Genomic DNA, 25,591 nt, shown 5'->3' with positions numbered 1-25,591 from the left:
CACCACACACACACACACACACACACACACACACACACACACACACACACATTTTCTTATTTTTACAGTCTCTAGCCATTTCACCCTGAGCAAGTCTGGCCTTACCTCCTCATCTTTATAAAAGTTCTTAGAATTCTTGGAATTTGACAATTAATGACACAAGTGATTTACTCTTTGAACACACTGAGGGGGAGGGTAAACAGCATATAAATTTACAGGTTGATTCAACCTGTTTCAGTGGGGAACTGGGGTGTTGGGACTGGGGACACTTGACCTCCATATATCTCCTGAACAATGTGGGAGGAAGGGCTTCCTGCCATCCTTTGTCATCAGGCAGGCCAAGCCTGGCTAATAGGAACTGTCACCTGGGCCCTTCCAGGTCAGAAACGAAGAACAGCAATTAACTCCTCTCAGAGGCCCATGGCCCAGAGCAGGCCCTGCTAGGCCAGGTAGCTAAATCATTAAAGACACAGTTCTTTTCAGTGATAAATTGTGCAGGCACATGAAACCCGCTGCTGGCTATTAATCTGGGCTAATCAGGTTGAAAGCTGGGTTGTTTTATTTAGTAATTAACGGGTTCTGTGAAAAACATGATCCATAGCCTGGGGTTCGTCTATAGAGCCCTGTCCGGGAGGAGAGAATAGGGAGCCACAGGGACTCTCCAGAGAGCCTCTCAGGCCTATGCAATTACAGCCATTGGCAAGCACTGAAAAATGACCCTGGGCTTTTATTGACACCCAGGGAAAAAAACATTACTGCCAACAGCACAGGCAGAGTCCTGGAGGCCATAATTGCTCTCCTTCCCTTCTCTCTCCACAGCCAGCTAAGCCAAACCAAAGTCTCAGGGATGCGCTGTGATGTTGCAGGGGAGCATGTCCTGCTCCCTGTAGTAGTGGGCAGCAGGTGTGACAACAGATTAGTGGGAGAGTGGTACTGTTGGCAGAAAAGGGAGTCCCAGAGGAAGCGGGGACAGTGGGCAAGAAGTCAAATGGTACCATTTTGAGCACATGGAAATGGTGGGGTCCAGGTGACAAGGACACGATGATCACTTGGTGACTAGCTGGACACATGTCTGAACTAAACAAGAGGCAGGGCTCTATGCTGTGAACACAGAGAGGATGTGAATGTATTGAGGCCATCCAGGAACAAGTATGTTCAGAGTAAAGAAGACTTCACCAGGGGCTCTGAGGTGGCCATGCTGGATGTCACAGCCGTGGACTATCCAGTCCTGTCCTGTCTCTGTCACCCCTGTGAGGTTCTCAAGATGACATGGTCTCCCTCCAGACTGTCCGGACTGCTTGTCCCTTCTCTCTCTCCAGGCCTGCTGTCTGTGTCAGACTGTCTTCCACGCCAATAAGGACAGCTGCTGTCCCTCTCTGATTTTGTGTCCAAACCGGGCCAGAATGAGCCTCTGATACTGCAAATCAGGTACTCCTGACCAATTAAAAAAAGAAAAAAAACAAAAAACAAACAAACAAAAAAAAAACAGAAACAGAAATAAAATAACCAAACATTTTCAAACCATTTGAAGGAGTGTGTGTGAGTGTGTGTGTGTGTGTGAGTGTGTGTGTGTGTGTGTGTGTGTGTGTGTGTGTTCTTTCCTTCTACCATGTGGGAGACTAAAGTCATCAGGCCTGGTGACAAGAACCTTCACTCTCTGAGCCATCTCTCCATGTCTACTCTGGACGATTTATAAATCACAATTCTTCTTTTTTTAAAAAAAAAAGATGTATTTATTTACTTACTATGTATATACTGTTCCGCCTGCATGCCATAAGAGGGCACCAGAACTCATTATGGATGGTTGTGAGCCACCATGTGCTTGCTAGGAATTGAACTCAGGACCTCTGGCAGAGCTCTGAACCTCTGGCAGAGCAGCCAGTGCTCTTAACCTCTGAACCATCTCTTCTTAGCTGGCTTGGCTAGCTCTAACGTAAAGTCAGGTTCCTGCTGCCTCTTTGGCCTCCTCTATGCTCAGTTCCTATCCTCTCACCTTTGAACACAGACACACTGCATTTGGCTTGCTTCTTCAAATGTACAAACCAGTGTCCTGCTCTCCAAAATCTGTGCCCTCTACCCTCATCATCCTTTGAGAGACTTTGGCTCTCAGCAGAAACAGTTCTTTTCCAAGAAAGCTTGAGCTGGGCAAGTAGACTTCTTTGGGATGCTGCTGCGGCCCCCACAGCCTCGGAGCATTGAAATGCTTTAGCGTACCTTGTGTCTGTTCTCTGCTGCTTTTCCAGCTCCTCAAACAGTTCCCGGTGCCCAGAAAGTGGTGGGGAAAATGTGCCAAATGAATAAGTGAAAAAGTACACTACTCAGAAACCTGAGAGTCATGGAGGTGGAATCCCAATCTCTGCTACACCCAGAGAAAGCTAACAACTTCCTGGTCACACCCATGTTAGTGGCGGGGCAGGGAGGGTGTGTCAGCCTCCTGCCTCAGGCTAGAGTTCTTCCCAGCAAGCGATGCTGTATTTGGATTCTCATCTGCTACATTCTCATCTGTAAAGGCAGATTAATTATTTAAATCCCTTGTGGAAGAGCCTGGGCCTTTTTGACCAGCTGAAGTATCCCCATCAGTTGAGCTGCTTGTCTCTGGCAGTGGAAACCTCCGACATTCCAGACTCACACCAGTGATTGCAAACAACTCAGGAACTCCTGAATGGCAGCATTAATCCTGAAGGGTCCCTGGAGGCTATTGTTGATGGGTAAAAGGGAGGGTTTGTAGGCAAGAAGAACCTGAGAATAAATACTCTTACTGTTATTACTTAGCTGAATCATTTTGGGAAATATAGTGGGCCTTCCTGTGGTTTATTTTTTTCCATCTATGAAATGGAGATACTAAGAAAATATAGGATAATGTTTAAGTGCAGGTACCATGTACCAGAGATTTTCTTTCATTTAATCTCTGAAAAATGTTCTTGCCTTTATAGTACAGATTAGAAAAAAAGAATGAAGTTAAAAGAAAAAAGGAAGGGACAGGAAGTTTAGCACAGTACTCAAAGTCACAGTGAGAAACAGGAGAGCTGTACTGGACGACATCTGGGTCACTGGGGCCCACTGTGCTGGCTATATCCATCGCTTCCGGTGAAGCCTAGGCCAAGAAGGAAGTCCCATATCTGCCACTTTCTGTGAGTGCCACCTGCAGCCAAGGCAGCTGGAGTGGTCGTGGGGTATCCAGGTCTGGCTTCTAGCAGGTACCCAATAAATGGTAGCTTGTAGAGCCACACTACTCCAAGGAAAGAGGGTTTTATTTCCCAGCTTTTCGGTAGAAGAGATCTTCTGGAAGTTTAATCGTCAGGCTTTGATTCGTGTGAGCATTAGAGGACTAGATTTCTCCTGCCCAGGAGTCCCTTGTCAGCTGGCTCCTAGGTGGTCAGCTGCCAAGAACAGATGTGCCAGGCCGACTGCTGGTCTTTTATGCAGGCCTGAGCCTACGGGCAGACAAAACTAAGTAAAAATACCAATGCTGGTGCCGCTCTGGTGTTGGAGGCGTGACAGGGACCCTGGGGTGGGGTGGGGTCTGCTGTGCCTGAAGCCAGTCCCTGAATATCAAATGAGGACAGTGCTCTGACATTTGTTCCCTGTCTCTCCTAGGCTAGCCATGCCTCGGAGAAGACATGACTCTACTGTCTCCTTCTCCCAAGAGAGAGCTGTCACCCCTCAAAGACACCTATCTTCTGCTGGTCTGAGGAAGGGAAGGTGCTGGTCATAGTGTCTGACTTGACAATGTGATACAATAGGGATCCATTAATATGGAAAGATAATGGTGGCTGCTTGGAGGTGTGTGTGTGTGTGTGTGTTTCAGATTTATTTTTATTACATGTGTATGAGTATTTGCCTGCATGTATGCGTTTGTACCACGTGCTTGCTTGGTACCTGTGAAGGCCAGAAGAGAGTGTCAGATCCCCCTGGAACTGGAGTTAAAGATGATGTGAGCCACCATGTGGTGCTGGGAACCGAACTCAGTTCCTCTGTAAGAATAGCAAGTGTCCTTAACCAGTGAGCCCCTTGAGTGGGTTTTGATGTGTTATGGTAGAGCGAAAGCATACCAGAGTCCTCCTCTTGAGGTCTGAATCCAGATCCTTCTGAATAACAGTAATACCTACTTGGTAGACTTCCTTGATGCCATGAGACAAACTGCCTAATGTATTTGAAATGGTCCTGAGAGATGGTACTTGTTTACTGTCACTGCCTATTATCACTGTAACCTGTGCACCCAGAGCATCAATCTTTCCTCTGACTAGAGTGTGGCAGCATCTGCTTTGCTACTTCTCATGACAGAGAGGCCACATTCTTCTAAGGCCTCAGCACTGTTGCTAGAAAACTCTGATGATTGGACCATCCTTCTGTATTAAACGACTGAAGAGTATATACAGAAAGCCTACTAAAGTATCTACTAAAGTGAAGGCTATCCAACGCATACTAAGTAAAAAATATCCAGCTTCAGACTTTAAATATGATTTGTCCTGTTCTGTTCGAGGTATCTACTGACTGTCACAGATACTAGCTTCTGTCTTGGGCTGATTGACTTCCAAGGGGGTCTAGAGGCATTGTCCTCCCATGGTGGCATTTCAGACAGCTAGGTGGGCTGAAGGGAATGGAGGAGGACTTATGTGAAGCTGTTCCTGAAGGCTGAGTCCCAGCTGCCTGCTAATTCATTCTCAGATAGGCCAGGTATCAGAGTTTGATTAAAGGAAATCACACTGACTTCAAAAACAAAACTCAGTTTAGAATATTTTGGGAATGAAATTCAGAATCCTGAACTGATGGTGATTGTCAAATATGCCATTTAAAAATTTTCTTAAACCCTTACAAACTGCCCAAGCATCTTAACTAAAACATTGTGAGTGTGTGTGTGTCATGTGTGTCTGTAGTAATCTCTTTTAGGCTATCCCAGGAAACTGAGAGCTCTTATCATCCTAAGGGGGTGGGGCCAGCCTACATAACCTCCCCAGTCACTAGGGACTTGGGTTTTCTTCCCACACCACTAACCTGGGGGAGGGTTTGGGCTAGCATTCAGCGCCCACTTTATTAACTTTAGGAGAAGGCTCATGTTGTCTATTAACATGGCTTCCATTGCCCCTGAGAACCTGCGGATCTGCTGCACTACGTCACTAAACAAGGGGCCAGCTTGGTCATTCTTTCATTACAACCATATATGCAAGGCCTGCTGTATGGACAGACAGAGAAACTGAGGCAAGGGGGTGGGAAGCACCTTCCAGTAGCATTTCCCAGTCTATCCTTCTCAGCATGGTTGCCTCCATGCCCTTAGCCCTCTTGACAGCTCTAGAACAAAGGACTTGAGGAGCTTTCCAGTTCATTCTGTTCCTCTGCAACCTGTCAGCCTTGCTACACCTTCACTTCCTGTACCCTTGAGCAGCAGCTCCAGGAGGAGATTTGACCTGAGAGAGTGGCTTGCCCTTACGCAGGTCTCCACAGCATCAAAGAAGGCCTCTGATGGGTGCTGTTGTCCCCACCATGTCCCCTTCCTCATGCCTCCGAATTGGTTTCCTGGTTCATTCACTATTGGGCAAGAACTCCCACAGTGCCCCTGTAATTGTGGAGTACCTCAGAGATCCTTCAGATCTGAGAATACCAATTCCACATCCTGGGGCCAGACTGTTTCATGAGCTGAGAGATCTTTTTGTTAGTTCCAGGGATGGCTCAAACATCTAAAAATAGGTGAAGAGACACACACATAAGCAGGTGCTCACACTGGTTCATATTTGTTCAGCAAATGAGTTCGCCTCCTCTTCTCACTCCGCCCCCTACTCGTCCTGTGTCTCCTGGGTGCCAGGGGCAGCTTCTCACGGGGATACAGAAACAAACAGACACACAGAAAGCGATGACCGAGTTTGGTAGCACCATCGTGCCCCTGTCCTGAGCACGGAGCATTTGGCATTGCAGCTGATCACAAGAGACACCGCCTCAAAACAGAAAGCCAGCCTCCCCCATTCACAGACAGGGGAGGCCATAGAGACCCGGCCACTGACCCGCTGGCCTCTCACTCACTGGTCTGATCACGTGCAGCTCCCAGGGGACCCCATTGTCTTCAGGGACAAGCCGGGGTTCATTTGGAAAACCGTCCCTGGGAATGGAAAGGGAGATTTCAACCGTGGAGTTACACTTTTGTGTTAATACAACTGTGTTTTGTTTGGGGGGTTTTGTCTTTTTTCAAATAACACTACACAGAGAACCCTAAGAAAGTCTCCAAGCTACAGCAGACAGACACATCGTTTCTTTTTATTCTATCACTCAGTGGGGAAATAGTAAAAAAAAAAAAAAAAAAAAAAAAAAAAGAGGGAAGAAAGGAGAAAGAAGCCCCTTGAGCCCCCTCCCTAGTCCTTCCCATCAGCCACGTGGGTTTGCACAATTAAATCTCAATAGCTCCTTCCTGGGCTTTGTGAGGCTGTGACTGCCCCATAAGGAGGGTCCCTGTGGCATGCAGAGTGACTTGGCTCTCCACAGCAGTCTGGTGGGTCACGCTGTCCCCTGCAGCTCCTTCCGGCAGCACCTAACCACACAGACTCCTTCCAGGTCTGAGTTGTTCCCAGCAGCAGGGGAGCTCCCCCCCCCTCGTTCCCCCCCCCTCGACCTGGCAGGAAGTGACTTGGTCTCTAGCCATGAAAACCTGTCTGGCCATAAAGAACGCTGAGACAACCAATTGCCAGCTCTGCTTCCTTGCTTCTTTTTGTGGTTACAATGAGTTCATGGCAAGTGCTAATTTGGTTTATAGCAGGGGAAGGGAATTCCTCTTCAATTATAGATGCATTTAAGAAATCCTACATTTCAAATTACCTCTTGATAAAATTGCAAGTGGACATCTTAAATCTAAAGTGTTGCATCGAGCAGAATCCAGATATGCGGGGGAGGGCAAGGCTCCCCACCTCTCCCCTTCAGTTTCCCCATTTTCTCCCTGAGCCCATGACCCCTCCAGGTATATATACTCCATCCCTCTCACTCGTCAGCAACTCTCTCCGGAGAATTTGTCTAGTCCTACTACCTCCACAGTTCCTCCGCCCCCACCTCATTGTCCCCATCTCTCTGTCTCTGTCATTTTTTGCCACGTTCTCTGTTGGGGTCGGTTTTGCCAGTTGGATTAACCTGCCCACTCATTCCCTGAGGTAGTGGTTCTCAGCCTCCCTAAGAGCCTCAGGTTGTGGGGACCCCCCAACCACAAAATAATTTTCATTATCACTTCATAAATGTGATTTTACCTCTGATATGAATTGTAATGAAATTTTCTGATGGTCTCGGTGACAGGTTGAGGACCATTGCCCTAAGGGAACTGATATCCCTCAGAGCGGTGTCTGAGATTCCTCTGGGTTCTCCTGTACCAGAGCCTAACATGGTAAGTCCCATGGTGACAGTCATTAGGCAGACTAAGCCTGGCTAGCTGCCACCCCATATTTACTAGGCTAGCTGGGATACCTGGAAGGTTCCTCGGAGGCTCCTCCCACAGTCTGCATTAACAAATGAGTCCCCTTAACTTTGGTCCTCAGTTGTGCATGTGCGACATGTGGTGGGCAGGGGACAGGATGTGAGCTGCAGACCTGAACCTGTGTGTCTCTGGACATGCCACTTTACCTCCATGAGCACTGCTGTCCCTGAGTATCTGTGAGGATGGCTTGTCTGTGGAGAACACTGTCTAAAATTATAAATACAAGAGCGAGGTAGGCATGGTAGCACACACTCGCAATCCCCACCTTTGGGAGGATGGGGCAGGAAGATGATGAATTTGAAGTCTTGTCTCAAAAAATGTAGATACAGAGCTGACTATGATGTACCTACCTTTAATTCCAGTACTCTGGGAGGTGGAGGCAGGCAGATTTCTGTGAATTCTAGGTCAACCTGGTCTACATAGGGAGTTCTAGGCTAGCCAGGGCTACATAATCAAATCCTATAAAAAATATACCTATAAATGATAAATGATAGTGTTGAGGAGTGTAACTTCCTAAGGCATTCTTGCCAATAGGTTGGAACTGACTTGACAATTGACAGAGTAAGATAATGTGTAAACACACACACACACAAGCCATATGTGCATATATGTAAAACTATAGTCTTTCTGGTGTCATGGTCAGGGCACAGCTCTGTGAGAAGAGAAGAAACATCCAAGTGTGCAATTGACAGTTTCACTGGAGGATGGAGGAAGCAAGCACAGTCACTTTGGACGTGAAAGTCAAGCCGGACTTCAGTGGCCATCAATGCAAGGGAATGGAGCCTTTGAGTTTTGTTGGTTTTTTTTCTTGTTGTTATTGTTGTTGTTTTTGTATTTATTTATTTATTGAGGCAGGGTTTCTCTCTGTAACAGCCCTGGCTGTCCTGGAACTCACTCTGTAGACCATGCTGGTCTCAAACTCGCAGAGATCCACCTGTCTCTGCCTCCCTGAGTGCTGGGATTAAAGGAGTGTACAGCTACCGCCCAGCTGAGCTTTTGAAGTTTTGAAGAAGTGGGTACTGAGTATTGTGTTGAGTATAGATTCCTAGCATGAGTCCTCACCTTAGGAGGGTGACCAGGACACAGAGTAGAAATGCAAATGCATATTCTTATGTGGGGACTTAAGGCTGAGGCAGGCTGGACCTCCAGCTCCTTGATAATACTTGATAAGTTTGTGGCTCCCAGCTGCCCCCATCCCTGGAAATATGCATGTCCAAGATCCTGTGACTCTGCCTTGACTTCTCTCAGCTACTGTGTGTCAACAACAACCCCAAGATGTATGCTGTATGAGACCTGGTCATGTGACTAGTGGGTTGCAATTTGTCAGTGGCAGGAACTGAGGTCCAGACAAGCTCAGTGACTTTCCAAATCCTTGCTGACACTGAAAGCTCCACTCCAGTGCAACCACAGTCTACTCCCAAGCCACTGCAGCCCCTGTGCAACTTAATGGTATTTATTGCAGACTCTACTGCGTCCAAAAGTGGAAACAGTGCAGACCTCCCCGTCTTTGTCCATTTGGGAAGCCCTCTCTCTTCCTTCTACAAGTCTCCGAATGCCAGGCTGCAGTTCTTACAGATATCTGCAGGACTCAGCTCATAGCCCTCCAGAGCTAATTCGTGAGCCAGACCTGCCCCATGTGAACAGCTCTGCCACCAGCCAGCAGGAAAAATGGGTACCAGATGCTAGCAAGCTGCCTTCACACTGAGCATAACCCGCACCCAGCCTACTACTGCCACCCCATCCGGCCGCCACATCACTAACTCTTCCTGACCCTCTATCTCTGAGGGACCAGGAAAGAGTAGTCACTCTGACTCACTGCTACTAAAGTTTCAGTCACTCTGGCATCACAGAGCAGGCCTTGTTCTGCCATGAAAGTTCTAGTTTTGTTTCAGACTTCAGGGACATTAGCAGAGCCTTTGTGGCCAAAGAAACCTTGAGGACAAAAGGACTGCCCTCCACAGTGTACTTGCTCCACACTGGAAGAAAAGAGGGCTCCAAACCCAAGCTGTTTAGCATTGTGGACATGGAAAGTTCCCTACAGGCTCCAGTCTGTGCTTAACTCAGAAGGGACTGCCCCAGCCTTTCCCTGTTGGGATCGACACCAGCCATACATAATTGGGACAAGATAAAGCTTGGATGCAGCTGAACTGCCTGTCATATGCATAACCAAGAGTTTGATGTCTATTTCCTTTAAAGATAGAGTTGATGTCTATTTCCTCTAAAGTTCTGACTTTTCTACCAAACAGGGGCTTCTGTGGGGAATGGGAAGGTGGAGGAAATATATCACTGTACTGAGCATGTTTCTGAGCACAAGGGCTGTAGGAACCCCGCAATAACAGTTACCATTTGTGAAGTACGTATTTGTGTCCCAACCATTGTGCTTGTCCCTTTGCATGCATTACATCACCCTACATTCATTACAGTCTCTGAAGCACCACTATTACCGGATTGTGGAGCTTCAGAAGTGACTGGACTAAGCTCACACCGTGGGTAAGGGAAATTTAAACATAGAATTTAAATTCATGTCGGTGTGACATAGAATCCTATCCTTTTAATAGAAATATAAATGACATATTGCACACTACATATATTTAAAGTGTTGATAAGTTTCAGCGCTCAGGAAGCCGTTGTTATGAAGATACATTTCAAGCCCACAATTCCTTTGTACTCTTGTATTATCTTTCCACATTCAGGCATCCAGAGATCTGCTCCCAATGTATGGTAGCTTTCAGTTCCTAATATTTGTGGCCCCTAGGAATATATAATATGTACTCTTTTTTATTGTCAAAACGTGTTCTGAGAGCTGGGGAGATGGATGGTTCAGTGGTTAAGAGTACCAGCTGTTGCTACTGCAGAGAACCTGGATTTGGTTCCTAACACCCACATGGCAGCTCACAACCATTATAGTGCCAGTCCCAATACTGCACATCTGGTACACATACACACATGCAGGCAAAATAAAAATAAAACAAATCTTTAAAAAACCCTAGTTCTTTATTCATATTTATGTTTTTTGTTTTTCCACAAGTGATTGCTTATGTTGCATTTTGCACATGCCACTTGGTGTTCTACTCCCCAGATGACAATTATTCTCCACTCTTAGAATTTCTTACCCCTTGTCACTTTGTTTTGTCATGGCTTGTAAAAAATGATGTTCTTGTAAAAGGATTAATACTTACTGGAACTCGAGACTATATAAGCAGTCCTGAACTTGGTAGGAAGAGGCAGGTAAGACCAGCTGGAGGGCAGATAAATTATAATATCCTGGACCTAGGTACAGTTTGTGCATGTGTAAATGGTGACATTGACCCAACCTAACAATGAGAGTAACATGGATTGACCTTCTGCAGTAGAACTCTCCACAGGACTGTGAGTGGTGGGGAGGAAGTATATGACATTTATGAATTAAATACCCAGCTAACTGCTCTTCTTAGATTGCTTTCTTCTTAGAAAATAAAAGACCCAGGTTTTAAAACACAGTGTTTCTGGTTCCGAACAAAAGCAACCAGTGATGATAACGTACACATGTTTAGTACTTAGGTCATGTTGGTACACATGTTTAGTACTTAGGAGTCAGAGGTAGGCAGATCTTTATAATTTTGGGTCCAGCATGGTCCATCATTAGAAGGTCTCAAGACAGTCAGAGCTACGTAGAGGAACCCTGTCTCAAAACAAAACAAAACAAACAAAAGCAAAGTAAATAAATAAAACTGCATAAATGTGGTTTGTTTTCTTACCCAGCCATTCTGAGACTTGTCCATGCTGTGGGCATCACTGGTCCTTTATTAAAGACTGCCTGCTGGTACTCAAGAATGAGGATAGAAGAGAAAGCACCATGTGTTTCTTGCTTCTTCTCTTGGTACACATTGGGTTCTGCCAATTGTGGCTGCTACAAGTGAAGTTACTCTGAGCACTGGGTATTTATTACGTTAGCTTTATAATAAGTCCTGATGTCAAGTAGTATTGGTCTTGTCTTTTTAGGATAGTTTATTTGCGTTTCTATGTCTTTTGTATTGCCTTGTGAATTTTAGACTCAGTCTGTCAATTTCTTCTTACAAACATCTGAGGGCTGGGTATAAAGCTTGGTTAGCAGTGTGCTTGCCTGACACACATCTTTGGATTTGACTCACATCACCACATAAACTACATTATTTTATACCTGTAATCCCAGCATTTAGGAGATAGAGACAAGAGGATCAGAAATGTAGTGTACCATCAGCCAAATACAGAGCCAAGTCTAGTCTGTCATGCAGAGACCCTGTCTAAATGTACACCACCCCCTCCAAATACACCTGCGGATAGTGAACCCAATATTTTCAATTACATTTCATATGCTATCATATTTAACCCTTGCCACAAATCTAAAATTTAGTCATTCTTATCCTTTTGTTGTTGTTAAGATGAACAAATTGAGTCTCATACAGGTTCTAGACTCTCATTGATGATATTAAAGTTTGAATCAAAGTCAGTTGTAATTTGTGCTGTCAACCACCACAATGTAGTACATGAAAGATTTAGCTGTGTCATATAATATAATACAGCCCTCTACCTGCCTTTTCTCCATATGCCAGTCCACAGATAGTACCTTTTGTTTTGTTTTGTTTAAGATTTATTTATTGTGTATATAGTGTTCTGTCTGCATGTGTGCTTACACACCAGCAGAGGGAGCACCAGATCTCATTATGGATGGATGGTTGGGAGCCACCATGTGATTGCTGGGAATTGAACTCAGGACCTCTGGAAGAGTAGCCAGTGCTCTTAACCTCTGAGCCATTTCTCCAGCCCATGCTGCTGTGGCCCTTTGTGCATAGGTGTCTTTTTTCTATTTCTTCCTGAAATGCCTCTACTCCTCCCATGTAGACTGATCTCAAGTGTCACCTCATCCATAATGCCCTCTCCAATGACCTGAGTGGCATGTGTAGGTTCTCTCCTCTCTATCCAGAGTTATCATCATAGATCTGACATGAGAAATGCTCCATGAGATTAACAGCAGATTAATTCAGGGATTTGATGATATAGAAACAGATGCATAAAATGAAACCCAAAGAATGGAAAAGTCAGGGAGGAAAAAAAAAAAAAAAAAAAAAAATCCATGGGACAACTTCAGCTGGCTCAGATATGTGTCACTGGGGATACATATTGAGGACATAATGGATGAAGTTTTTCTAAGTTTGACAAAATTACAGCCCCAGAACCAAAAATGTTAACAAACACCCAAGAAAAAGAAATACCAGGAAAAGTGCAGCAAGGCACGTCTTAAGCAAGTGGTTTAAACTTGTTTACTATTGCTTTCTGTGTATAGGTGTTATGGGCCATCAGATCTTGGAGCAGCACTCACAGGTTAGTTTCTGCAAAGGGCAGGGGAATGTAACAGAGTGATTGACCCTGACCCTTCCTTACTCTCTTGAGTTGTTTGTACATGTAACCCTACTACATGCATCCAATACTCTCAATACTCTGTTTCTGGGCCTTGTTGTGATGCAAACATGGGGCGCGCTCACTAGAAGCTGCTATGGCCTTTTTTTTTTTTTTAAAGCTTATTTGCAGCCAAGTAATTATCTTTCTTAAAGCAGATAGCATCTAGTATTTTTTATAGGAACACAAAAACAGAGATTCTATGTCAAAAGTGGTGTTCTTTTTCTAAGAAGCTAGAGAAGGAAAGATGCATAAAGAACAGCACAATACAGCCAGGCAGGGTGGCACATGCCTTTTATCTCAGGTCTAGGGAGGCAGAGGCAGGTGGGTCTCTGTGAGTTCAAGGCCAGCCTGGTCTATAGAGAGAGTTCCAGGACAGCCAGGGCAACACAGATAAACCTGGTCTCAAAAGAAACCAAAACTAAAGTAAAACAAAACCCCTCAAACCAAACAAACAAACAAACAAACAAACCAAAAAAAAAAAAAAAAAAATCAACCAAACAAAAAGGGCAGGAAAGACAGTAAAAAGTAAACCAAGCAAGGGAGAAATTCAGACATAACATAGCAAAAATCACACTAAATGGAAATTGTCTAAATTCATAAATTCAAAGCAAACACAGGTTATAATTACTGTTTTTGTGTATGGGTATGGGTGCTTTACCTGCATACCACATGCACACAGTGAGGGGTCAGAGAAGCATAACTGAGTCAAAGGGACTAGAGTTTCAGGTGTTTCTGAGCTGCCACGGGGGTGCTGGGAACTGAACTTGGGTCCCCTGGAAGAACAACCAGGGTCCTTAACTGCTGAGCCATCTCTCCAGCCCTGTAGTAGAATTCTTAAAAATTAGCTCAAATAATAGTTATTATTATAATAGTTATACTACTACAAATTTTTTATTAACTATTGGGAGGGGGGCATGAATGTGCCATGGCATGTATGTGGAGGTCAGAGAGCAATGTTTGGGAGTTGGTCCTAGGCATACACTTTGCTGAGGCTGTCTCTCTTGTTTCTGCCACAGTACAGAATCCTCCAGCCTAGCCAGCCCACAATCTCCCAGGAGACTCCCCTGCCCCTGCCTCCCATGTGTCTGTTGGATTTGAGCTTACAGACATAATGCCACTGTGTCTGGCTTTTTATGTGGATTCTGAGGGTTGAGCTCTGGTTGTCCAGTTTGCACAAGTGTTTTTACTAGCTGAGCCTTTTTGATGGCTTAATGTATAGTAGAGTTTTAACAACTGGGTAAACATATGTGGGGCTATGGTGGCTATTGTGGTAATTTTTGCATAACTTTGAAAATATATACTTAGTTTATAAAATGGTCATTGTTATCTTTTTAAATGTAATACATACTGTGTAAAGTTTCTGACACTCTCATTTCTTTTTCTTTCTTCAAAGATTTATTTATTTATTTGGTATACAGTGTTCTGCCTACAAGCATGCCTGAAGGCCAGAAGAGGGCACCAGATCTCATTATATATGGTTACGAGCTACCATGTGGTTGCTGGGAACCGAACTCAGGATCCCTGGAAGAGCAGAAAGTGCTCTTACCCTCTAAGTCATCTCTCCAGTCCACTTTCTCTTTTCTTAAAACCTCATAAGCCTGAACTCTAGCAGAGGCAAGAGAACTGACTCCCATCCTTTTCCACTATGTACTTGACATGACCTGTGTGAGCTTGTTTCATGTTGGGGAGAAGAGTGAGGGGGCTATATGTGTGTATGAGAGCATGCTCGTGTATGTGCACCTTACTGTATGTGCAGCGTGCATGCAAAGGCCAGCGGTCAACTTCAGGTGCTGTTTCTTAGGTACACTCTATTGTTTTGTTTATTTGTTTGTTATTTGTCTTTTTGAGACTGGGTTTCTCACTGGCATGCATGTTGTCAAATTATTTAAGATGGCCAGTCAACAAGCCCTAGAGATTCTCTTGTCTTTACCTCCTCAGTGCTGGGATTATAAATTTGCCTCACAACACCTGGCTTTTTAATGTAGGTTCTGGGTACCAACTTGACATCCCCATGCTTGCATGGTGTCCAACTTTTTCTGTCATTGTGATAAAACACTGACCAAAACCAATTTGAAGGAAGGAAGGATTTATTTGGCTTATATATCCATGTCATATCCTATCATTGAAGGATGTCAAGGCAGGAACTCAAGCAGGAACCCAGAGGCAGAAACTGAAGTAGAGAGCATGGAGAAATGGCTTGCTCAACTTACTCTCTTTTTTAATCCAGGGACATCTGTGTCCAGGGGTGTCTCCAAAACAATTTTTGTCTTCATCCTATGGCAAAAACGATGCAGCAATGGTTTTTAGTACAGGTTTTAAGAGCAACTTCATACAAAATTTAGCATTGTAGATTTCAACACATTTCCTATCCCTGTTCATGTATAGCCTCTTTAGCAACATCCCCACGAGTGAGGTGTTGTTAAAGTCTACATGGGAACATCATGTGCATGTGTGCGTGTGTGTGCATGTGTGTTATTATCTATTGTCTGGATGCTCTGTGGCTAATCTACTCACTCACTAAAGAACATTTTAGTTGACAACAAGTTTGGGCAATTATTATGAATAAAGCTCCTTTATTCATAAACCTCTGTTGAGACTTTTGTGTGAACACAAATTTTCAACTCACTCAGGAAAATAGCAACCATAGCCGTCTCATTTGATATATGTACTTCCTTTCATCAGAGCTTCAGAGTGGCTGTGCTATTTTGTCTAAGAAGCAGCGTTGAGTTGGAACCATGTTGGTCCATCCTTGATGGCATTTGGTACTGTCAGTATCTCTCTCTCATTCTTAAAAAAATTTTAGTCTTTAATTAAGCACATAAAACCTGATATATTTCTCCATGAAGTTATCCTGGAATTCAAATGGAAGTGCATCATTTACAAATCTTTTGTCTTTTTTTTTTTTTTCTGATCATCTATACTTTTGCATAGCTCTTTAGCATCCCTGATGCTAAAGTTGGCCCGAGGCTGGCATGGGCCAGTGAGGTTAAGGAGGGGGTTTCCACTCAGAATATTTTCCACAAGAGTTCTCTCATCCTCTGCTTTTTGTTCTTGTTCCTCACTGGCTGTTCTTCAACTTTCCTTTTTAATTTCTTCCAGGTCTGCAAGGAGAGCCTCCACATCACCATCATCTTTCTGCTCTTCAAAATCCCCATCTCTCTTATTTGACATGATTGTTAGCATCATCAAGGTTGGCTGCAGGAATCTGTCTAAGTGGGGCCTCCTTGATGCCAAAGAGGAAGTAGTATGTTATTGGGTTGGGTAGTTCCTGTTTGTTCCCCCTCACAGCACTTATCTCTCTACCTCCTAACTCCTTCCTGAAGTCATGGTTTCAAACCTCTTCCAGGGCATCCTGTGTAGGTTGTCTGTATTTTATCTTTGTATGAGAGGGAAAGTCTCTACTTGAATACTGCTTTGAGAGCTGTCTCAAATTTCCTTCTTCTTTTCCTCTCCCACCTCTTGCAGGTTCAAAAGTTGGCCTGGCTGCTGGTGTCTTTTATTTCTAGGGGGGCTCTTACACAGCACCTTCAGAGCCTCATCCACACACCATTGCCACTCTTAGTATCTCATTGCTTTTAACTTGCAGTTGTTATTAAGGGCCAACTCATTTTGTAAAACTCCCCCCTTAGCTGAATGGTCACTGATGGGAGATGTCATTCTGTAAATATGTTTCTCTTATTGGTTAATGAATAAAACAATAGGTAAGCCAATAGGTAAGCAATAGGTAATAGGAAAGCAAGATAGGCGGGACTAGGAGACAAGGAGGATTCAGGGAGAGGTAGGGAGAGATTCAACATGTAGGACCAAGAGTGCAGAGGTCCTGGCCCTCTCTCCAGTAAGTGAAGACCATGTGGAAATACTTAGATTAATAGAAATGGGTTAATATTTAAGACAGAGCTAGCCAATAAGTAATGCTAGTAACAGGCCAACAGCTTTATATCTAATACAGTATCTCTCTGTGTTATTTGGGGCTAAGGTTGCCGTGGGACCAGGCTACAGGTCACAATTCCAGTAACTGCAATAAAGAGTAACTTGTTTCTCTAGATTCTCAACTGCCTGCCCCAGGGACCTCGGTGATGGTCTCCAGGAGAGGTGATCACCCAGCATTTTTGAGTCACCCTGGCAATGGCCAACTGTGGGCCACAGAAGGAAATTTTTTATCTACCTTCTCCACCATGGCTGGTAGGAGGATGACCCTGGCTGGTTAGAGCATGACTGGCTCCAGTTCTTACAGAGACCCTTTCTGCAAGTTACCTCCCCAACAAAGGCTTGTGCCAGCAGCAAGCTGACCATTCATTCCTTTGTCTATTTTCCTTCTCATGAACATCTTAGCAGTTCTCTCGCGGCACATGTGCCATCTGCCTGTCGTCTTTGCTGAGGTCTTCCCAGTCCTCTGTGGGTCCCCAGCTGCATACCTGCAGAACAGTGTTCTCAACCTTCCTACCGCTGTGATCCTTTAAACTAGTTCCTTAGGTTGTGTTGACTCCCAACCAGAAAAATATTTCATTGCTACTTCATAGTTGTCATTTTGCTACTGTTATGAATCATAATGTAAATATCTGTGCTTTCTGATGGTCTTAGGCGATTTCCCTGACAAAGGGTTGAGACCCACAGGTTGAGAGCCGCTGTCCTAGTGACGAGGTCTGTGGTATTGCAGCTCCATGGTTGTGAAGGAAGTGAATCAAAGGCCTTGGCACAAAGTAATTAATGAATTTTTCCATGATTAAAAGGCTATTTGGCATCTGGGGCCTCATGTGGAAGCCTGCAGTGGGGGCAAGCTTGGCTCTCCATTCCTAGTGGGTGTAGCCTCATAGCCTTCTGGCATTTGAGGACCAGAACCAGAGTGGAAGCTCAGGGAGAGGCTCTGGGTCTCATGTGTGGAAAATCTGAAGGCAATGCGTGAAGCCTCCAAGTGCAGAGCAGTTGTGTCTGCAGTCTCAGCATCTCCAAGCCAGCTTCCGAGCTAAAGCCACGACAGCACAGTTCAAATACAAAGCTGAAGTGTGCAGTGGAGACCATGGTCATAGAGCATGGGGTGGCTGTTATCCCAGCAGCCTGTGGTATTAAGGGAGAGTTAGAGGTAGAAGATTCTGATGAGATAGATAGATAGATAGATAGATAGATAGATAGATAGATAGATGGGTAGGTAGATAGATGATAGATGAGTAGATAGGTAGATGATAGATAGATAGATAGATGGGTAGGTAGATAGATGATAGGTGAGTAGATGATAGATAGATAGATAGATGGGTAGGTAGATAGATGATAGATGAGTAGATAGGTAGATGATAGATAGATAGATAGATGTGTAGTTAGATAGATGATAGAGTGTTCTTGGTAGGGAGAGATCATTTCTGTTCCTTGACAAAAGCCATCATGTCCTTAGTTTATTATGTTGCTGATGATGGAACTTGGGCATCATATGCACTAGACAAGTCCCGTACTGAGCCAGTAAGTCCTTTAAACACCTTCTAAGTTGGGTATGGTGATGAGGCAGCTTGCCTCAGATACTCTGCATAACCTTAAGCAACTACCTTCCCTTGGAGGCTCCTCTCGCCTACACACACACACACACACACACACACACACACACACACACACACACTGTAAGGAGGCTGAACCCCTGGCTGTGCCTACTTGTTGTCAGCTGTTCCCCTCTCCTGCCACTACTACAGCATAGAACAGGCTATTGGCAAAGGAGTCAGGGAGAAGGCAATAATGCTCAGAGGACTTTCTTCTCAAATTTTGCCTCAGACGCTTTTAAGGTAGAGTCAGCACTGACACCATCAGATTCTCTCCCATGATGAGAATGTCTCGTGTTTTCTACAGATGGAAAGTAGCATGGAGGGAAGAGGTGGGACATGATGAGAAAGATGGCAGTCACCTTTTCAACATGACTCCATGACTCCTGAGGCTATGTGTGCGTGTCAACATGGACTCAGACACAATCCTATGTGGTCAGGCCCCTCCGCATCTCTCATACTGAAAATGGGATAAAGGAATCAGCCATTGTTATATGCTGGCCCTGGACGGGGTGTGGGGGGGCAGGAAGACAAGTTCTGCCCTTTATCAGAGTGGGCTCTTGTAGCCAAAGATCAGAGGAGGCTTGCTCACACTAGAGGCTGAATTGCATTGGCATCTGCCCGGCTGTGTAGCAAACATGCCCTGTTTCCTTCTAACACACCAAGGGAAAAATACCCAAGTCTTGGGGCTTAATACAGGAACAGCTCTACATTATTCCTGACCAAAGACATCCTTGCTAGAGATAAAACAGGTGTACAAATGGGCCTGTGGGCTGCTAGGGAATTGCTCATTCCTGGGCCTGGGGACTCAGTGGTCATGGGTATGGTAGTTTGCCAAGAATTGTCAGATTGTGCTAATGGCTCATGTACATTAATGTTAATATTAATAAAAAACTACTAAAAATGAACCAGAGATAGGAAAAGATTCGTGTGGCTTGGCCACTGTGCAGCAGCCCTCTCCCACCCATGGGGCATATGCTTCCAACAGCCCCAGCTGTAACCATGGAGGAGAGAATGTTCGAGGGTCAACCGCTGGCATGTATTGGCAGAGCAAACACACGGGCTTCCTCACACACCATCCCCTTTATGTACACAGGGTGTTAGGCCAGCCTCTGTGAACCACACTTCATGGTAACAAAGACAACAATACCACCATCTCATAGTTGTCAACAGCATGGCAGCACTCGAGTCTTTGGCTCAATATTTACGCAGCCAGAGAAGGCATGTCTACTTTGCAATATTGACTTAGATTCATTACTCTCCAAAAGGAAAAAAAAAAGTCAGTGCCCAGTCCTGCTCCTCATGCACTGTGGCATTTGGGGATTCCAATCCCAACTCTTTGGCTTCATAGCTGTTGTCTTGTTATCTTGCCTAGAGGTGCCTGGGGGTCAGGAACTTCCTCATTGAAGCTGAAGGTGCCTGGAGTCCCCAGTAGTTTAACTTGCAGAAGAGAGCTGGGAAAACTGAAGCATGGCTACATTCTTGAAGTTCCCAGGAAATCGCCATCAGTGAGTTCTCCTTCATGACAGCACACACACACACACACACACACACACACAGAGTGTTTCTTTTTCTTAAATGGCAGGCATGCTAGCCTCCAGTTGGTTTTCACATTTTCCCATTGTTTCTGAGTGAGACACTCAACCATTGACAAGTACAACAGCTTTCCACAAACTCTGTTGTCAAGGGAAGTGGCTGTGCCCCTTTGTAAGCTCCAGGGTCCTCAGCCCCAACCTCGACCTGTGACCCCCTCTTCATCAGCTGGAGAAAGTGAGGGGCCGGGCCTGCATGAGCTGGACAAATGAGGGCCTGGACACACTACACTGTCTTGCAGCTCTGCCTTTGGTGAGGGGCTGACCCCTCGCTGCAGGTGCTGTATCCCCAGGGCATCTTTGGCAGTCCAGTCAGGTGGCAAGGCAAGGAGCTGCCACATGCTTGCTCTAAGGGTGTTTCTCTTTGCCCTCTTTCATCAAAAGAGCTTTGAGGAGACACCGTGCCCTGCCCTCTCCCTGCCTCCGGGGGCCCACACAGTCAGTAAGCCCTCCATAACCATTAATTTAGCCAATTTCCTGGGCCACACCATCCCCCAGGGACCCCACTTTGGTGGGCAGCACTGGAACAAGACCCCCTGCTGTTTCCATTCCCGTTTAATTACATAGGGACAAGCTTCCTTGGGCTGACTTTGGGAGGCAAGCCCCAGGCCGGCCTGGCTGCCCTCCACCAAACAATGCACACATGTTCCGGAGAATTCCCTCCTCGCCTAATCCGGGCTGGGAAGAAAGGGGCTTTTCTTCTTGTCCTCAAAGGGGATCTTCGATGCTAAGATACCATTTTGTGTCTCAAGTCATGTCACGGGACTTCTGCCTCGGCCTCGCTGCCTGCTCTTTAGAAATGAAGGACACAGTTCTTGATTCACCTCGAGACAAGTGCCCTCCCCTCCACCCCGGCACATAAAAGAAGGCTGGGGAGCAAGAGAAGCAAGGGAAGTGCCCGCTCCCACTGTTCCTTTCTCGTCTGGCAACCTCAGAGCTCTGGACTGTTTGCCCAAAGGATGAGTGGGAAGAACTGAGCCTCACCTGCTGATCTCAAGGGTCATGAATATTCTTATAATCCCCGAGGAAGAAGGGCCTTTCATTAGAGGCCTCTGTCCAGGAGGCCTTGAGCCTCCTCCACTAGCACAGCGTCCTCTGCTTCCTGGTTCTGTTCTGCAGACTGCCCTCCCTATCCTCGGCCTTCCCGTTCTGCAGGCTGCAGCTGGATGCGGAATCGGGATTTCACCGGGCCTGCTATGCGGGTCTCTGTCTCTAGCTCATGTTGCTATTTTATAAGGAAATTAAAGGACATAAAAAGGAAGTCGCCATCTTACAAACGGCTGCAAACTGAGACACAGAACAGATTTTTCCAGTCCCTTCCTGCTACCTCCAGTGGTGAACGTCCTGAGGGCGGGAGATTTTGGAGCAGCAATGTGAAATCATGCCAGGAGAAGAGTTAATACCATCTATGCAACACGTAACTATATGGTTCTATATGAAAGCTAAATTGAAAAACAACCAGTCAGTTGAAGTGAGGGCAGCAGATCTCTCCTAGATGGAGTTCTGAGGAGCCTTTATCCACCCCAGGACTTACAAAACAAAACAATCCACCCTTGCAAACAACAACAACACAACAAAAAACCCCCACCATATTCTGCATTTAGAGTGTAATCCCAAACATCTCTGCACCAAAAATACGTTTTTCTGAGTTAGACCAGCCTCAATCTAGTTTCTCTGCATATCCTCACAAAAAACAAACACAGATGTGTGGCAGCCTAAGTTTTCTTCAGAATCTGTAACTGTAGCCTCTGAGCTGGTGCTCCCCTTCCTTAGTGGCCATCCTGAATACACAGTGGTGTGGGAGCTCTTTTGTTCACTCTTGGGCCAAGCCCCACAGTGCCTAGCACTACACAGGTGCAGCCAGAGGGGAATCACAGAGCCCAGTCAGGCCACAGCTGCAGAGTAGCCTGACCCAGGCTGGCTCCTGGAAGCGGTGCTCTCAAGGGTCAGGCAGGTTCTTTGCATCTTTGGAAAGTAAGTGGCATTCAGAGTGACTGAGTGGACACTACAGGAGGTAGGCAAGATTCCGTTAATGTTTCTGGCACCATTCTTGTTTGGTTTGAAGATAACTATTGATTAGATATTGATTTAAAACTTACTTAGTATCACAATCCTAACTAATGCTTTTGAACACTCATGCTGGACACTTGGAAAGTTACACATCACTTTGCTTTGATTAAAACAAAAATAAGCAAACAAACAAAAAACCCTGAGATACACATACGCCCACACACCCAGGAACACACACACACACACACACACACACACACACACACACACACACACACAGAGTTCTATCTTTATTTTTTAATGAAAAGAGGAAATCAAGAATTTGGGAAGGATTTGGCACTACATAGCAAAGAAGTAGCTTCAGTAGCTTCCCAGAATTCTAACTCAGTTGGATTTTCTTGTAGGACCCATGGTTTCCTTCTGGGTGGGTGGATGGTACTAGACATCAGGAAACCCAGTGGTGTGGTGCAGAGACCATTGCTGTAGCAAAACAGCGTTGCCACATTCTTCAGAAATTCATTTTCTGAGCAGATAGTGAATCTCTCAAATCTTTTATAGTTTTCACATTCCGCTACACACATTCATCCAATAATAATTTACTCTGGCAGCCACTGTGTTTAGGAAAATCAGGAGTCTCTGGCTGTCCTAAAATGCAGTCACAAGACAGATGTGAGTGGTGAAGAAGCAACTCTTAGAAGACAGCCCAGGATGTGTTCTTGAAAAGCTAAGGTAAAATGCTGACCCCAGTTTTCATGATAAAGCTCAATTGAAAAAACACAAGATGTCCTAAATGGGAGTCACGGATTCAATCATGGGAGCTTGAACCATCTAAAAAAGCATTCAGATATGAGGTGATCAAGAAAACCACAGATTGGGGCTGGAGATATGGCTCGGTGGTTAAGAGCACTGGCTGTTCTTCCAGAGGACCCAGGTTCAATTCCCGGCACCCATATGGCAGCTCAAAACTCTTTAACTCCAGTTCTAGGGCACCCAACACCCTCATACAGACATACATGTATGTAGGCAAAATACCAATGCACATAAAAAAAAAGAATGGAAGAAAAAAGAAAACCACATAGCTATATCGTGATGGCTACCAATGATCAGAGCATCTACCAATGATCAGAGCATCCTTCTGTGGTTAAGGCTGTCCTTAAGGCTGAAGATACCCTGTTTTAATTATATGAAAAGCAGGGCATGCTGGGGACATAGCTGAGTTGGTATAGTACTTATGTCTTAGTTACTTTTCCATTGCCATGACAAACACAACACCATTTATAAAAGAAAGCATTTAATTTGGGAGCTCGTGGTTCCAGAGCATTAGGGTCTATGGCTATTATGACTGGGGGCATGGCAGCAGGCATGGCACTGGAACAGTAGCTGAGAGCTACATCTGATCCATAAGTACAAGATGGAGAGATAGACACTGGGAATGGCATGGGTTTTTGACGCCTCAGATCCCTCCTCCAGTGACATTACCTCTTCCAACAGGGCCACACCTCCTAATCCTTCCCAAACAGCTCCACTATTTGAGCCTATGGGATTACTCCCAAACCACCACAGTTTACCTCCCATGCATGAAGCCCTGGGGACCCCACTAAACCAGACTTGGTGGAAATGCTTGTGATCATCATTCAGGAGGATCAGGAAGGAAGGCCAGCCACAAGTTCGAGGCCAGCTTGGGCTACATGATACCCTGTTGTTTAGTGCAATAGGAAGACATGGAGTGACTGCAGTAATTGAAGGCAGTAATAAGATTAGCACTGAGGTATCTCTGAGAAATATAAGTGCTAGAAATCATTGTTGATGACATAGCTGGCTTTGGGAATGGACACAATTTAGGAAGAACACACAGACTGAGAACAGGTCAAGACAGAATTATCAGTGGTTGAAAAGGGAAGGAAAAGTCAGCAATGCAGATAATAGACATTCTATCAAAATAGGAGGAAAATCAGTATGATGTAATGGAGAGCTAGCAAGGATTTCAGTGAAGGGCTGGAGATAGTTCCTTATTTCAGGGAAGTCAATGCAGGAACTCAAGCAACACCATATCCATAGTCAAGAGCCAAGAGAGACTATACTCACCTTGCTGTGCTTCAGCTAACTTTCTTCTCTTAGGGTATGGTACTGCCCATTCTGGACCAGGTCTTCCATTAGTTAACATCAAGACAATACCGCAGTACCCTACAGACATGCTTACCTTACAGACCAGTCTGATGTAATTAATTCTTCCTTAAAACTGCTTTCTCAGGTGATTCTGGGTCGTGTCATGTTTACAGTTAAAACTACAAATACATGTATGCATGCAATAACACCTGACAAGACAAAAAAGAAGAGCTCATGAATTTGAAAGAGAATAAAAAAATGGGTATATAGGAAATTTTGGAGGGAGGAAAAGAAAGGGAGAAATGTAATTAATATACAATCTCAAAAGCAAATCCCAACAAAAAGCCAACAAAAAATTATCCCCTATGACAGCCCCAACTGATATATCTACAGCAAGCAGAGTCCCTGCACCCAAAGGCCCAGGGAACGCCAGGATGGGGAGTAGAAAGACTGTGAGAGCCAGAGGAGCAGGAACTCTGCTGTGAGATTTTGTCTTCTAAAAATGAGAGAGAAACTACACCCACAAAGTCTCACCAGCACAGCTGCCTAAACAAGATCTGAACGGTGAGATGATACCAACAGACAGGCTAACATGGGTGAACGTTGCATGTGTGAATCTGTGTGTCTAGATGCCACAACTAGTGTGGGAGTGTCCTCTGAGGTTGGAAGAGGCTTTGGATCTCATGGAGCTGGAGTTACAGGTGGTTGGTTGTGATCTGTCTAACATGGGTGCTGGGAACTCAGGTCTCTGAAAGAGTAGTAAGTGCTCTTAGCTTCTGAACCATCTCCCTAGCCTCTGGCGTGTTGTTGTTTTTAAATACAAACATTACATTTGCTTATTTATTTACTTAATATATGTGGGCACAAGTGTACTGCAATGTAGATTTGGAGGTCAGAGGACAATCTTCTCTGGAAGCCAGTTCTCTCTGTACCATGTGGGTCCGGGGGATTGAATTCAGGCTGTCAGGCTCAGTTGCACATGTCCATACAGAGTGAGTCATCTTCCCAATCCTGGCACTTTACCTATCTTTGTGAGACTCAGTCTGTTATGTGACCAAGTATGAATCACCAGACTTGGTCAGTCACTCATTTAAGGAAAATGGCATTCCTTGAAAATTTTTAGTTTAGTTCACAAACCAAACGACTGAATAGGTAAAGACCCTCAAGATTTCTATCATATTTTGTATGGTTTCATTTGACTTCCCCAATTGGTCCCCACAGGCCGTTTTGTCCTTTATAAAAGTTGTTCTTGCAGAGGTGGCCACTTTAGGCTGCTGCTGTCGACTGGCTCCCTGCCAAGGCTGCAGAACTCCAGAGCTCCGCCGTTGCTGGTACTTGTCCAGTGGGAGAGTAAAGCAAATACTGGCATTACAAATTCATGCTGACCTCGGGACGCTGAAAGCAACTAGAAGACCCTGTACCTGATGCACAAGTGAGTTGGTATCTGGGCTGGAGAGATGGCCCAGGGGTTAAGAGCACTGGCTGGTCTTCCAGAGGTC

The 25,591-nt window shown here is 45.1% G+C and overlaps 1 pseudogene; it reads right to left on the bottom strand.

The window, feature by feature from the left end:
- Positions 1 to 15,668: 15,668 nt before the first annotated feature.
- On the bottom strand, positions 15,669 to 20,317 carry LOC127227253 (spliceosome-associated protein CWC15 homolog; annotated as a pseudogene).
- Between the last annotated feature and the right edge of the window lie 5,274 nt (positions 20,318 to 25,591).

The sequence above is a fragment of the Phodopus roborovskii genome, unplaced genomic scaffold (genome assembly GCF_943737965.1).
Source record: "Phodopus roborovskii unplaced genomic scaffold, PHOROB, whole genome shotgun sequence".
Taxonomy (NCBI): Eukaryota; Metazoa; Chordata; class Mammalia; order Rodentia; family Cricetidae; genus Phodopus; species Phodopus roborovskii.
This window is presented reverse-complemented; position numbering and strand designations above follow the sequence as displayed.